The sequence below is a fragment of the Chiloscyllium plagiosum genome, chromosome 6 (assembly GCF_004010195.1).
Source record: "Chiloscyllium plagiosum isolate BGI_BamShark_2017 chromosome 6, ASM401019v2, whole genome shotgun sequence".
Lineage (NCBI taxonomy): Eukaryota > Metazoa > Chordata > Chondrichthyes > Orectolobiformes > Hemiscylliidae > Chiloscyllium > Chiloscyllium plagiosum.
The window spans coordinates 45,502,185-45,518,804 of record NC_057715.1 but is presented as its reverse complement, the minus strand read 5'-3'; the positions used below and the strand labels follow the sequence as shown (position 1 = coordinate 45,518,804).

Below are 16,620 nucleotides of genomic sequence, written 5' to 3'. Positions count from 1 at the left end.
CACTTGGCAGGGTTGAACTCCATCTGCCACTCCTCAGCCCAGCTCTGCTGAGGTTATTGAGAGAGGTCAGAGAGGAGATTGTTGGGACCTTCACCAAGATCTTTGTATCCTCATTAGTCACTGGAGAGGTCCCGGAGGGCTGGCGAGTAGATTAGATTACTTACAGTGTGGAAACAGGCCCTTCAGCCCAACAAGTCCACACTGACTCAGGATCCCCCTACCTACCTCACTTGCAGTCACACCCTGCTCTACCTGATCACTGATTGTATTTGAAGTACTTAATCCACCAGATGTGACCACCTCCTGAAACAACGCTTCCGGGTACTTTTAGATTACTTACAGTGTGGAAACAGGCCCTTTGGCCCAATAAGTCCACACCAACCCTCTGAAGAGCAACCCACCCAGACCCATTCCCCTACATTTACCCCTTCACCTAACACTACAGGCAATTTTAGCCTAGCCAATTCACCTAACCTGCACATTTTTGGACTGTGGGAGGAAACCGGAGCACCCAGAGGAAACCCACGCAGACACGGGGAGACTGTGCAAACTCCACACAGTCAGTTGCCTGAGGCGGGAATTGAACCCAGGTCTCTGGCGTTGTGAGGCAGCAGTGCTAACCACTGTGCCACTGTGCTGAGTAGCTAATGTTGTTTCTCTATTCAAGAAGGCAAACTAAAGACCAGCAAGTTTTACATCGGTGGTTGGGAAGGTATTGGAGAGAATTCTTAGGATTTATGAGCATGGCCTAATTAGGGCAGTCAACATGGCTTTTTGCAGGGCAGGTCATGTCCTACTAACTTAATAGAATTTTTTGAGGAGGTGATGAAGGTGATCGATGAGGGTAGAATAGTGAATGTTGTCTACATGGATTTTAATAAGGCTTTCGACAAGGCCCCTTATGGTAGGCTCATGATTAAGATGCAGGAGATTCATGGCGGCTTGGCTGCATGGATTCAGAATTGGTTTGCCCATAGAAGGCAGGGGGGTAGTGGTGGAAGGATGTTTTTCAGGCTGGAAGTCCGTGACTAGTGGTGTTCTGCAGGGATCTGTACTGGAACCTCTGCTGTTTGTTATATATTTAATGTGTGAAAATGTAGATGGGTAGGTTAATAAGTTTGCAGATGATACAACATTGGTAGAATAGAAAGAAGTTGATAAAATGATGAGATGCATAGATAAGCATGATAGTCAGAATCTTTTCCCCAGAGTTGAAATGTTTAAAACTAGAGGGCATGGATTTAAAGCAAGAGGAGGAAAGTTTAGAGGAGATGTTAGGGGGAAGTTTTTTACACAGAGAATGGTAGCAATGTGGAACGTACTGGCAAGGGTGGTGGTGGAGGCAGATATGATCAGAGCGTTTAAGAGATTTTTAGATCAGCACATAAATATGCAAGGAATGGAGACATACGGACCAAGGGCAGGCAGCAGGGATTAGTTTAATTTGGCATCATGTTCAGATCAACACCATTCCTGCGCTGTACTGTGCTGTGCTGTACTATGTCCATGATCTAGGTGGATTTTTCTGACAATCGACAATGGTTTCATGGTCTTCAATAGATTCTTAATTCCAGATTATTTTATTGAATTGAAATTCCATAATTGGCTAGGAGTCTACTTCTTCAGATAATTAGTTGGGTTTCTGGATTATTAGTCTAGTGATAATACTGCTAGCTAGACCATCACCCACCCTGACACTTATTTAATTTATGAGTTCTCTGGAATCGATGGTGAGCCATCAGTTGCCATTTGGTTCCTTTAGTGGCTATTTTGCGGAGTTATTGGTAAAAGTTATAGGGCATAGGACTGCTGGGTTTAGCAAATTGCTAATAACTTAGGCCACCTCCCCCTCTGCCTGATTAGGGAAAGTGTATTGTCTTTGCGTCCGATCCACCTCTCACTACCTCACCTTATATACAACTGTAGTTGTATTTGTGACTGGCAAACACACTCTTATGCTCCATGAGAATTGCTTGTGCTGCTGGGTAGTCAGTCATTTCAGTGGGTCTGAACCACTATGCCACCATGGTATAATTTTTCTGTCTGTATGTGGCTGTCAAAATCTCCTCATCAAGCTCGGGAATTTGCCAAATATAACATTTGGTTGGGTCAAAAGGTAAATTACACTTCCTCATAATGTCTAAGCCTAAAACGTATTCAATGTCCGAATGGAAATTAACGAACACTGCTGGGTGATGGTAGACTATGTCTCTCAGTTTAAATTCTATAGATTCTGTCTCTCCTACTTATTTTTGGTGTCATGTGAATCCATTCAGAAGAATTTTCTGATGGCTGCACTATGTATCTGCTTCAGGATTTTGAGTATTAAAATCTCAGAATGAGTTAGGCATCATTCTGGACCCCATCTATGTTCCATAAAATCTCAACAGAGCAGCTATTCATGACACCATCTCCATGCTCTTCCATCTGGGACTGCAGACTGACTGCTTCATGCTTTGGAGAGTGTCGCCAGCTGGAGAGTGGGAGAGCTACAGAGTTAGACAGGAGGATTTTCTCCACTACATTTGGCTGTGTGACCTCCCCACCAAATTAACTGCTGCTTGCATGTGCGGTCCTTCTAGCAGCATGGACTAAAGTCTTGAGCCTGGTTCCTTAGGCGATGCTAACTGCCTCTGTAACCTGCAGTCCCTTGCAAAGTGGCATTGTAGCTTTTCACTTGTGGTGGCCATGCTGCTTAGCACCTCCCTGCCGCTGATCCCTACCTCTGACTGTTGGATGGGCAAATGGAGATGGATGGCTCCGATAATAATGGGTGCTTTTACTGGGTGCATTTTTCCATTATCTGATTTTGGGACCTCTGATTCATGAATCGCTTTCTCTCAAGCCAGGACCCATTCTCCTTATAACCAATTGTTATGTATGGATGTTGCCTGCCGTTGGAAATTTTCACATGCTTTCCTGGCTGCCTCTGTGGCATGTGAGACAAACTTTTGAGTCCAATTTGTAGTGTCAACACATTCCAATCAAGGTTACTGAGGAGCCCTGTGAACTTTGTCCAAAGGTGCCTGGCAAATGCTATTGAGAACTCTCCCTCTCGCTGTCAACACTTATTTAATCCCTCCATGGATTCTCCCCTTTTGTGGTGTCACACAAAATGCTGCTGCATTAAATAAGCGTGCATGGGGTTATGAGTAATGTATTAGTAAGGATGGAAGATCGGCTAACTAACAGAAAACAAAGAGTGGGGATAAATAGGTGTTTTTCTATTTGGCAATCAATGTGCCACAAAGATTAGTGTTTGGACCACAGTTGTTTACAATTTACATAGATAATTTAGACTTGGGGACCGAGTGTAGTGTGTCAAAGTTCACAGATGACATTAAAATGGTAGAGTAAATTGTGCAGACGACACAAAGAGTCTGCAGAGGGATATAGATGGGTTAATTGAGTGGTAAGGGTCTAGCAGATGGCATACAATGTTGGTAAATGTGAGGTCAATCATTTTTGCAGGAATAACAGCAAAATGGACTATTAATTAAATGGTTAAAAATTGCTGCACATTGCTGTGCAGAAGGACCTGGGTGTCCTTGTACAGGAATCACAAAGCGTTGGTTTGCAGGTGCAGCAGGTAATTAAGAAGACGCATGGAATATTTTCCTTCGTTGCCAGAGAGATGGAGTTTAAAAATAGGGAGGTTATACTGCAGTTGTACAGCATGCTGGTGAGGCCACACCTGGAGTACTGTGTACAATTTTGGTCTCCTTACTTGAGAAAGGATGTACTCATACTGGAGGAGGTGCCAAGGAGGTTCACTATGTTGATTCAGAATTGAGTGGATTGGCTTATTCTTGATTTGGAGGAACCATTGTTGGACTGGGGTGGACAAAGTTAAAAATCACAACACCAGGTTATAGTCCAACAGGTTTATTTGGAGGCACTAGCTTTCAAAGCACTGCTTCTTCATCGGGTAGTTGTGAAGAAGGATCATAAGACACAGAATTTATAGCAAAAGATTTTTGTGGTTTTTTTAACTTGGCTTATTCAGATTGAGTAGACTGGGACTATAACTCATTGGAATTTAAAAGAATGAGAGGGGCTCTAATAGAAACATAAAAAATTATGAAGGGAATAGATCAAGTAAAAGCATGGAGGTAGTTTCCACTGACAGATGAAACTAAAACTAGGAGGGCATAACCTCACAATAAGAGGGAGCATATTTAGGGCTGAGTGGAGGAAAACCTCTTCACCCAAAGGGTTGTGAATCCGTGGAATTCCCTGCCCAGTGAAGCAGTTGAATGTTTTTAAGGAAATGATGAATAGATTTTTGAACAGTAACGGAATTATGGGTAATTGCGAATGAATGGGTAAGGGGAGCGGAGTCCACAAAAAGATCAGCATGATCTTATTGAATGGTGGAGCAGGCTCGATGGGCCAGATGGCCTACTCCTATTTCTTATATTCTCTTTTTCTTATGTATCCTACAGTGCTGTTTCCATGGCCTGCAGCTCCCTTCCTCCCACATTCTGAGGATTGGGTAAGGCAGAATGAATCTTGTTGCTCAGACAAAAGACCATGAATTTTATCTCGTCAATATCATCAACGCTATGTTGCTGTCAACAAACATGTAGGGATCATCTAAGGGCTCAAATACAGAGATCCCTTTTGCTATCTCTAATAATTGTGTCACTGTAAAAGGGATCGTTTAAGTAATTTGATTATTGTTCTGGCTATCTAGGTGGGTTGTGGTAAGTTGGCTTATTGGAATAGGGTAAGATCCTGGGGGTACCAAAAGGTTTACTCCCTACAGAAAGTGAGGCTGAGGTCTCCAGTCTTCACTGCTGTTGGCATTTCTATGAAATTGTTCTTTGAATTCTCACATATTACCCCATAATCACTATCTCCATCTGATTCTGTTGTCCTAAATACACATATCATTCCCTTTTACACAGAAAGTTGCAACTTGAATTTTTATAATCTCATGCTGGCATTTCAAATGGTCTACGGTATTGGTTCTGTTTTCTTTCTGTGCCTGTTGCAGAATTCTGAGCACAACCTGTAGGTTTTTGCAAATCTCAGTTAGCTTGTCCACGGCTTTTGGGCTGTGTCCTGACAACTGATCACACCCTATACCTTTTGGTATGCTCTATCGCACTGGGTCTGAAATTGTCCCAAGTGTACCACATTCATCTGGTTCATCTGTTCTTGCTATGCTGCTTTGAATCTTACTTTCTCCAATTCCTGCTTCACCATCATCCATTCTCTAAACTTTTCCATGCAGCTGGCTATCACTTTGGACTTGAAGTTTAAAATGCGCTTCCCTTCAGTTTTCTGTGCTGCCTCCTAGCATTTATGTCCCATCGGTCCTAGGCCCATTATTTGCTCATGGCAATGATCGACTCACGAGTCATTGAACTCCAAGATCCCTTTGTTCCACTACACTCCTTAAGGCCCTACTATATACCATGAAACTCCTACCTTGATTTGACTTTCTAAAATGCAAGACCTCACACTTATCTATATTAAACTCCATTTGCCATTTCTCAGCCCACTTCTCCAGCTGTTCAAGGTCCTGCTACAATTTGATAACCTTCCTCCCTGTCCACCTTACCGCCTATTTTAGTGTCATCAGTGAAATTACTAACCGTGCTTTGGAAATTCTCATCCAAATCATTGATATAGATAACAATGGAATGAGTTGCCAGCGGAAGTGGTTGAGTTGGGTACATTAACAACATTTAAAAGGCATTTGGACAAATACATGGATAGGAAAGGATTAGAAGGATATAAGCCAAGTGAAATGCAGTGAAATGGGGTTAGCATGCATGTACATTTTGGTCTGCATAGACCAGTTGGGTCCAGCACCAACACTTAAGACACTCCACTAGTCACAGGGCTCCAGCCCGACAAGCATCCTTCCACTATTATCCTCTGCTTCCTATCATCAAGCCAATTTTGTATCCAATTTGCCAGATCCCCCTAGATTCCATACGATCTAACCTTCTAAATCAGCCTACCATGTGGAACCTTATCAAAGGCCTTCCACACTGTAAGTAATCTAATCTAATCTAAGTAATCTAATCTAATCTAATCAAATCCATATACACTATATCTACTGCTCTTACCTCCTCACTTTATCAAAGAACTCAAACAAATTTGTGAGGCGTGATCTCCCATGCACAAACCTTGTCTTTCCAAATGCATGTATATCTTATCTCAGAATCTTCTCAAGTAACAGATTAGAATAGATTACTTACAGTGTGGAAACAGGCCCTTCGGCCCAACAAGTCCACACCGACCCGCCAAAGCGCAACCCACCTAATTACCCTACATTTACCCCTTTACCTAACACTACGGGCAATTTAGCATGGCCAATTCACCTGACCTGCACATCTTTGGAGTGTGGGAGGAAACCGGAGCACCCGGAGGAAACCCACGCAGACATGGGGAGAATGTGCAAACTCCATACCGTCAGTCGCCTGAGTCGGGAATTGAACCCGGGTCTCTGGCGCTGTGAGGCAGCAGTGCTAACGTGCCACCGTGCCGCCCTTACCAGCTGTTAAGCTTACTGCTCTATAGTTCCCAGGCTTTTATTTGCAGCCCTTCTTGAATAATGCCACAACACTTGCTACCCTCCAGTCTTCTAGGACCTCACCTGTGACTGACAATGATATAAAAGTATCAGCTAAGGCCCCTGCAATTTCTTCTCTAACCACTTGCAGTGTTCTTGGATATATCTGGTCTAAACCAAGAGATTTATCCGATTTCATACATTCTAATACATCCAACACCTCCTCTGCTGGGAGAGGGACTTTTGAAGATATCACCACCAACTTCCCAAAGTTCCCAAATCTTCACATCTTTCTTCACAGTATACAGAGGAGAATTATTCATCGAGGACCTTGCCTCTCTCCTGTGGTTCTACACATACATGTCCACTTTGGTCCTTGAGGGGCCCTATTCTCTCTTGTTATTATTTTTCCTTTAATGTACTTGCTTAAAGAACCTCTTTGGATTCACCGTAACCTTCTCAGCCAAGACTATCTAGTGTCCCCTTTTCACCCTCCTAATTTCCTTCTTCAGTAAACTCCTGTCTCCCCTCTACACCTCTAGGGATTCCCTTGATCCCAGCAGCCTGTACCTGAGCCATACCTCCTTTTTCCTGGTCAAAGCCTCATTTTCTCTTGTCATTCAGAGTTCCCTATTCCTGCCAACCTTGCCTTTCACCCTCACAGGAACATATAGACCTTGATCTCTAGCAATCTCACTTTTAAAGGCCTTCCACTTGCCAGAGGTCCCCTTGCCTGCAAACAAACTACTCCAATCAATCCCTGCAAGCTCCTGTCTAATTCCATCAAAATTTGTCGTGCCCCAATTTAGAACTTGAACCTGTGGACCAGTTTTGTCTGTCTCCATAATTATTTTAAAATTAATATAACTGTGGTCACTGGTCCCAAAGTGCTCCCACACAGTCACCTCCATCATCTATCCTTCTCTATTTCCTAATAGTAGGTTGAGTTTAGTCCTTTCCTGAGTAGGGCCCTCTAAATACTGCTTGAGGAAACTTTTCTAAACACACTTAAATTCTACCACATCTAAGCCCTTAATGCTCTGGCAGTCCCAGTCTATGTTCGGAAAATTAAAATCTCCTACTATGACAACCCTATTATTCCTGCATTTTCTCATTTTATAAGAACTTGGTTTATGGCCCAATCACTGGTTGGAATCCTTCCCCCTATTTCACCTAATTGAATCCTGGATGTCAATTGGGGCAGCTGTATTCTTAATTCACACTCAGGCTGGGTGTTTGAGATTTCTAGGTTGGTGGAGTTCAACTTGAGGTTATACAAACACTTCTAATCAAAGCCCACTTAGGGATGCAAATATTGTGTGTGCTTTGATACATAAAATGGGTGAAGTGTCCAAAAACACTTCTTGTGTTCTTGTCAGTATGGCAGACAAAGGGACACAAAATTCGGTTTGCATTTCAATTCAGTTTTATTAACAATATATATTCCTTATTTAAAAACATGTGAGTATCTCCCAAATTTCACAATATTTACTGTATCTAGCTTTATCTGTCTGAGAAAGGATATCACCCGCAGTGATCCACCTGTTTGTGCTGGGTCATTGGAATCTCCTTCCTGTCCAAGGTGAGGCTGGCTCTCTTCCATGAAGGCAGGTCTCACTGGTCAGTGTGGATCTTCTCCTTGGTCTTCCGGGATTGCTGCATGGTCTTCTGCCATGAGCATCTTGATAAAACTCTTCTGCACCCTCTGCAAAGTCTCCACATCCTTCTTGTAACCAGAGTTGAATGAAATAAAGCTGCAACATCGCTTTCCGACACTTTATGCCATGTATGAGTGTATTATTTGTGCTGTCCATGTAGCACACTCGGTCCTGGAGGAACGCTGTCTCGTTTTTTACTGTATCAGTTGTATAGGTCGAAATGACCAATAAAAGGCTACTATTACTATACTCAGTTCCCTAATCAATAAAGTCAAGCATGCTGTATGCCTTCTTTACCACACTATGGAACATAAGGCCTGTACTGTGCTTCGGCCCACGATGTTATGCTGAGCATTTACCTTAATCTAAGATTAACCTAACCTACACACCCCTCAATTTACTGCCATGCGTATGCTTGTCCAGCAGTCGCCTAAATGTCATTAATGTCTCTGACCCTACTACCGCCCCCATTGGCGGTGAATTCCACGTACCCACCATTCTGTGTAAAGAACCTACCTATGATACCTCCCCTATACCTTCCTAGATGTCTCCCGAGTTGTTTTTTCTACCCTGTAGTCTTATCAGTCAAGGACTTGTTTTTCTACTCTATGTGAGTGGTCTTATCAATCCGTAGCAGCAGATGTCTCGTCCTTTATTATAGAGAAGCATGTTTTACCCTACCCCTATGGCTCTATTCCCCTTAGACTTTGGGGTCATGCACATCTCAATTGTTTGTACCGAAATCGTCTCTCACACTAATCAATAAAGTCAAGCATGCTGTATGCCTTCTTTACCACACTATAGAACATAGGACCTGTACTGTGCTTCGGCCCACGATGTTATGCTGAGCATTTACCTTAATCTAAGATTAACCTAACCTACACACCCCTCAATTTACTGCCATGCGTATGCATGTCCAGCAGTCGCCTAAATGTCATTAATGTCTCTGACCCTACTACCGCCCCCATTGGCGGTGAATTCCACGTACCCACCATTCTGTGTAAAGAACCTACCTATGATACCTCTCCTATACCTTCCTCCAATCACCTTAAAATTATGACCCCTCATGACAGCCATTTCTGCTGTGGGCAAAAGTCTCTGGTGATCTACTCATCTATGCCACCCATTACCTTGTACACGTCTATCAAGTCACTTCTCTTGCTTCTTCTCTCCAGTGTGAAAAGCCCAAGCTCACTCAACCTCTCTTCATAAGACATCAATCCAGGCAGCATCCTGGTTAATCTCCCCTGCACCTTCTTTAAAGCTTCTACATCCTTTCTATAATGAGGTGACCAGAACTGGACTCAATATTCCAACTGTGGCCTGCCTAGGGTTTAATAGAGCTGTAGCAAAACCTCCCAACTTGTAAACTCAATCCCCCCCGTTAGTGAAAGTCAAAACACCATACATCTTCTTAACAACCCTATTAGCTTGGATGGCAACTGAGGGATCTATGTCTTTGGACCCCAAGATCCCACTGTTCCTCCACACTGCCAAGAAACCTATCTTTATCACTGCATTCAGCATTCAAATTTGACCTTCCAAAATGAATCACTTTGCATTTATTGTATCCAGATTGAGCCCTATCTACCACTTTCAGCCCGACTCTGCATCCAAATAATGTTTTGTTGTAGCCTGCAACAGCCCTCAACACTATCTACAACATCACCGACCTTTGTATCATCTGCAAATATACTAACCCACCTTTCCACTTCATCCAAGTCATTTATAAAAAGTACAAAGAGCAGAGGGCCAAGAACAGGTCCAGGTGGGACGCCACTGGTCACCAACCTCCAGGCAGAATACTTGCCATCCACTATCATTCACTGTCTTCTTTTGGCCAGCTAATTCTGTGTCCAGACAGCCAAATTTCCCTGTATCCCATACCTCCTAACTTTCTGAATGAGTCTATCATGGGGAACTTATCAAATGCCTTACTGAAATCCATATACACCACATCCACTGTGGACCTTCGTCAACTTGTCTTGTCACTTCCTCAAAGAACTCAGTAAGGCTTGAGAGGCATGATCTGACCCTCATAAAGCTATGCTGACTATCTCTAATCAAACCAAGGATTTCTGACTTTTTGGAAAAACAATCTCTCAGAATCCTTTCCAGTGCCTTAATTACCATAGACGAAAAATTAACTGGTCTCTAATTCCCTTTTCTTGAACAGAGGAACAAAATTCGCCTCCAGCCAATCACCCGGTACTACTCCCATGGAGAGTGAGGATGCAAAGATCATCAGCAGAGGCACGGCAATCACATTCCTCACTTCCCATAATAACCTTAGATATGTCTGGTCTGGCTCTGGGGATTTATTTTGATGCTTCCCAGAATTTCCAGCATATCCACTTTCTTAGTATCAATCTGTTCCCCGGTACTACTCCCATGGAGAGTGAGGATGCAAAGATCATCAGCAGAGGCACGGCAATCACATTCCTCACTTCCCATAATAACCTTAGATATGTCTGGTCTGGCTCTGGGGACTTATTTTGATGCTTCCCAGAATTTCCAGCATATCCACTTTTTTAGTATCAATCTGTTCAAGTCTATTAACCTGGTCCACAGTGTTCTCAATGTTAACAAAGTCCGTTTCTCTCATACTGAAGCAAAAAGCTCGTTTAGGGCCTCCCTACCTCTTCAGACTCCAGGCACAAGTTCCATCCACTATCCCTGATCAGCCCAACCCTCTCTCTGATCATTCTGTTATTCCTCACTACCTACTTGTGTAGTCACTTTCAGTGAGTTACGGACTAGGACCCCAAAATCCCTCTGTGCAATGCTGTTCGGGGTCCTGCCATTAACTGTGTAATGTATTTTCCAAGACACTTCTCCAACACAACCCTTGAGCTGGATGTAACTGATTCCACTTGATCCACTGCAGCCACTTTGATCTTGGTTTCTGCTGTTCTGATTATCTGATAGCTGCCTGTTTAATTTATTTGGGCCAATGTTTCCAGCTGTGGGCCAATTTGGAATGTCCAGTTTTGAGCCTGTGGTCACCTGACCACACTCTTGACCAGCATTTTCAGAGCACAGCCATCGTGTGCTTATTATAAACTCACTTCTAGGTTTTTTTTCCTGGTTATGACAGCAACTTTTTTTTTTATTTGTGCACAATTAAGCTATTTCAGCCATTGTGCCTGTAGCAACTTTGAAAGAGAAATCCAGTGATTTCCCTTCCCCTGCCCTCTCACTGTTATTGCTGCTGCTTTAAAATAAGTGACATGTAAACCTTGAATTTAACTGGCCGATCAGGCAACAATTCAATGTTAAAAATTTGCTGCAGTCTAGAATTATGAATCAGGTGATTGATACATTGAATGTATTTAGCTGATCAGATTTTCTATAGGTTAAGTCATGCCTGAAAGAAACCAAGAATAACCATTCCAACTGAAGAACTTTAAAGTGAAAATAGGGTGACCCTTCATTGAGGTTTAAGTATCTGTAAGGTGGATGTTGAAGGTAAAAAGCTTGAATAGTTATTTCCATATTTGCAATAACAGCCAGTTTTTGCTTCGTGTAATGTGTGTAATAAATTTGGAATCTCTTTTGCTAAAACATTGGCAGCCTCTTGAGAATGCATTCAGTGGTCAAATCGCAAAAATAACACTTACGATCTATCAAATCATATTTCACTATGGGATCTGACTTGTCCAGTATTAACATCAGCTGGGATCATAATGCTTGCTTTGTTGCTGATTGAGAGTACAGGTCGTTCTGCTATAACTCATGTTTTGTTAATATGAATTCACTATAAACCACATTGTGAACACTGTTTCTAAAGTGCAAATGTTTAAAACCTGTGTTGGCTATAACCATGATTACATTACCGCCACATTAAGCAGTTTCTAAAGTGCAATTTTTCTACAATGTGGGATTGCACGAGCACGCAACCATTGTGTTATAGGAGAACTACCTGTAGACCACTGGGTCTAAGTGGGAACTCCAGGACATTTCCCATGTCCTGGTTAACCATTTGTACAGGAAGTGTTGCCAGCTGCAGCAGGTTGAGAATCAAGTTTCAGAACTTGAGCAACAGCTACAGTGTATCCATGTAGTTGGAATGTTGTCACCCCCACAGCTTTTGAGCATGCAGGGAATGGGTGACCTCCAGATAGTCAAAAAAAATAAAGAGCAGGCAGGCAGGCAGGAGTCCCTTATTATTATAACAATATTCAGTTCTGGACAATGTTAATTGTGATGGTTCATCTGAAGAGTTCAGCCAGAGATGATTTTGCGGCACCATACAGTATTCCAGTTGCAGGGATACAAATCTGGAAGAGTAACAGCAAAGGTATTTTGATAGTTAGAGAAATAGATAGATACCAGAGGTCAGAAATAGCCAGGAGTGTGTGTTTCTTCCCTGATGCCAAGGTCAAGAATGTCACTGCAGAGCATCCTGAGGGTGGAAAGTGAACAATCGTGGTCCATATCACACAAATGATTTCAGGAGACATAGGAATGTAGCTCTGCAATTAGAATTTAGAGACTAGGAAGGGGGTCAGCGAGCAGACTCCAAAGTAGGCTTCTCTGGTTTACATCCAGTGCCACATGCAAAACTGTATAGAAATAGAGGGCTAAGACAGATGTACGAGTGGCTGGAAAAATGGTGCAGGAGGAAGGGGTTTAGATTCTAGGAAAATTTGGATCAGCTCTGGTAGAGTTTGTTGAATTAGAGTATAAGAGAAAGTAATAAAGTCTGAATCAGGGTCTCTGTGACTGTCAATAAAATTGTGGTCAGTAAGTTTGGTGTCTTACCTGCACAGACTGCCAACTGGAAGTACAATGTTGTGGTGATTACAGAGATCTCTCTCAAGGAAGAGCAGAATTGGGTGTTTAAATATTGGATACTGTAGATGTTCAGTAAAGACAATAAAAGAAGAAAAGGGGATGGAGGTGATAGGATTGGTAAAGGAGAGCATTGCAGTTCTGGAGAAAGAGAATGTCACGGAGAGTTCAAAGGCACAATCGATTTTACTGCAGCTAAGAAACAAAACAGATGCAATTGCATTGCCCAATGTAATCTGTAGGGCTTCACTAGTGGGAAAGCTAGAGGAACAAATTTGTTATCGGAAAGCACACAGCATTCAAAGAGTTTAAAACTGTCTTGTCACCGTCTTAATTTTTTTTCTGACCTGATTTTGGTTCACTTTTGTTTGTACGATTTCTTCCTTTCACACTGAAGGGGCTGGTTAATTCAGTTGGCTGGATGACTGGCTTGTGATGCAGTGTGATGCTGACAGCATGGGTTTAATTCTTGTGCTGGCTGAGATCACCATGAATGCCTTGCTTGAACTTGCCCCTTACCTAATGTGGTGAACCATAGGTTAAACCCACCAACAATCATTCTCTCTAACGACAGAGCAGCCCCTAAGGGACTATGACAACTTTACTTTGTGTAGTATGCATTTCATTACCCTGCACTATAAAATGATTCATCAGGGCACTGCTCTCAGGGCAGTTCAAGCAAAGACCATACCAATAGTACAATTCCCCACTACCCATCTACTCCACAAATTAAAATCTATGTCTCCCACACCAGCCTTTCAATCACATATTTATCTCCCTAACCTTATTTAACATGTATCAATTCGCTGTGGCGGAGGTACTATTCCACCTTTGCTTCTGCATTTTCATTTAGTTCCTAGCTGCTCATACACCCTCAGAAGTACCTGTTTAAGTCTTATATTGTTGGTGCCTATATGTACCTTCTTCCTTTATAAGTCCTATTGTAGGAGATGTTCTTAATCCTGGCATGGGACAGACAACAACCCTTGAAACTCATGCTTCTGCACGCAGAGAGCGGTGTCTATCCATCTAATGATCCTGCAAATTCACTGAGATGAAAGATGCACCAACCCCAGCGTCTTCAACCATGCCAGCATTCCCAGCATTGAGGCACTGACCACCCATGATTGGCTCTGATGGGCTGGGCATTTCATCCGAATGAACGATACAAGACTCCCCAAGCAGGTTCTCTACTCCCAGCTTCAAAAAGGGCAGGTGAGCCCCCGCTGGGCAGAGATGCCCTCAAGGATTCACTGGCAAAGTGTGGCATTCCCACAGACACTAGAGAATCACTGGCCCGACACTGTCCAAAGTGGAGGAAGAGCACCCAGGAAGGCACTAATTACTTTGCGACTTGCCACTGGGAAAAGTGAAAGTCAGGTGAAAACAGTGAAAGGAGCACGCTGCCGCACCAGTGCTCCAACCACCCCTTCCTGTGACCGCCAGCCACCCCAAGTGTAACAGAGCCTGTGGTCGCCGAATGGTCTGTACAGGCACTTATGGAAGAGAGTCATCCTCATCCATGAGGGACCACCAATAGTGATATTTAACAAATTAGGTTTCAAATTTAGCGACATCAACTTTGTAGATATGTTGATTAGTTTAAATCATTGTGTTATGAATTTTTTACAGATATTTTTATTGAAAGAAAAGATTTTTAAATAAAATTACAACAATAAACCAAAAAACATTTATTTTTTTAACAAAACACATCTATACTTATGTGCAAAATAAGCAAGTCAATAAAAGTAAATAAAACAGCTCAGCACAATAGAACATTGACTCCCAGCCACCAAGGGCATTGAGTAATACATATGAGTTTATTCAAAATTCTTCGTTCGAGGTCATCAAGTTCACTAAATTGGATCATCAAGGCTGCACAAAAGCCTAAGTTAAGATGGCAGATAAATCTACATCCAGATAGTCCAAAAAGAGCTCCCATATCCTATTAAAATTTTCTGTTTCCCAGTGTACCATATTTGTAAAAAAGTCCAAAGGAATATGTTTTATGAATAGCTTATGCCAACCTGACAGACCCAGCGGATTTGCAGAGACCCAGCACATTAGAATATTTTTCCTTGCACAAAAAGAGAATATTAAAACATTTTTTCCCCATGAGTGTCTAGAGGAGATATATTGGGTAGGCCCAGAAGAGAGATAGGATTCATCTTAAATTTGGTCCCCAAGACCCTCTGTATAACTCCTACCACAGCACTCCAATATGTACGGAGCCTGTGGCAAGACCACAGACAGTGAGTGAGAGTACCAATATTTATTTTGCACTTAGAATACAATGAAGATGCTGCCACCTTACATTTTGAGAGACAGTCTGGGGCCGAATGGACCCTATGCAGTCTCTAGCTGCGTGGCATCAGTCCTATTACAGATCGAAATCTTCCTCGCATTTTCACAGATATCCTCCCATATCTCCAGAGAGATCTCAACTCCTGGTTTTCTCCCCCAGACCCCACAAAGCCGCTCAACCACTTCTGAAAGATCACCCCCTAACATATGAAGAGTACTAATAGACAGATTACTTTTAGCATGAAGCACCCTTTTCTCCGTAACAGATCTGTAAGGGTCAGCCAAAAGCATGGTCCATTTTTGAATAAAATCCCTGACCTGAAAAAATACAAATGAGGTCTCTGCCAGCTAAACCATATTTACGAGTTATTTGGCCAAAGGACATTATTTCACCTTCAAATTAATCATCCAAACAGGAAATTCCCCGAGCTGTCCAAATTTTAAATCTGGGGTCCATTATCCCTGACTGAAAATCGGGCATACCAGCTATAGGGGTAAGAGAGGATGTTTTGGATGTATTACCCTCACTCTGCAGCATTGCCCTCCACGCCTTAGTGGTATTAATAACTATTGGATTACGGCAATATTCCACGACTGTCTTAATTTTGTCTAAGAGCAATAGGCTAATGAGGGGACATTTTGCCTGAGAGGCTTCAAAATCTAGCCAAACTGATGCCGGGTCCTTACAAACCCAGTCACTAATGAAGGATAGAAGGGAACTTAATTGATATCTTTTAATATCTGGAAGGTCCACTCCCCCCAACCCATGAGGCAACTGCAATTTAGCCAGCTTGATAAGAGGTCACCTATGGTGCCAAATAAAGGAGGTAAACCATCCATTAAGTCTCCAGAATGTTTGCCTAGGAAGAATTAAGCGGAGTATTCATATAGGATATAACAAACAGGGAAGGACATTCATTTTAATAAGAGCTACTTGGCCCAGCCAGGATATTGGAAGCTCCTCTCATTGCTGGAGATCTTGTAATCCTGTTGAGCAAAATGGGCAACAACTGATCAAAGACAAGAGTAATGAAGATGTCTAAATAAAGAAAACCCTCGTGACCATTTTTTAATATATTTTTATTAAGAAAAAATAGATTTTTAACCATTACAAATACAAAACAATGCAATTCAAAACAGTACAAAAATAGTACAAAACTAAACCCAAATAATAAAAAAAATTCCCCAATCCACCTTCCTATACGAATGTATAAACATATATAGTGAAATTAAAAAAAACCTAAACTAGCTATTTAACTAACTAAATAAATACCTAACAACAAACAAATAAATAGTAATAACTCAGCCCAGCCAAACAAAAAACTCATACATTCA

General features: G+C 42.2%; 1 protein-coding gene across 1 annotated transcript in view; it reads left to right on the top strand.

The window, feature by feature from the left end:
* Positions 1-16,620, top strand: part of hs6st3b (heparan sulfate 6-O-sulfotransferase 3b) — a 64,801-nt gene that overhangs the window by 19,892 nt on the left and 28,289 nt on the right. The window lies entirely within an intron of this gene.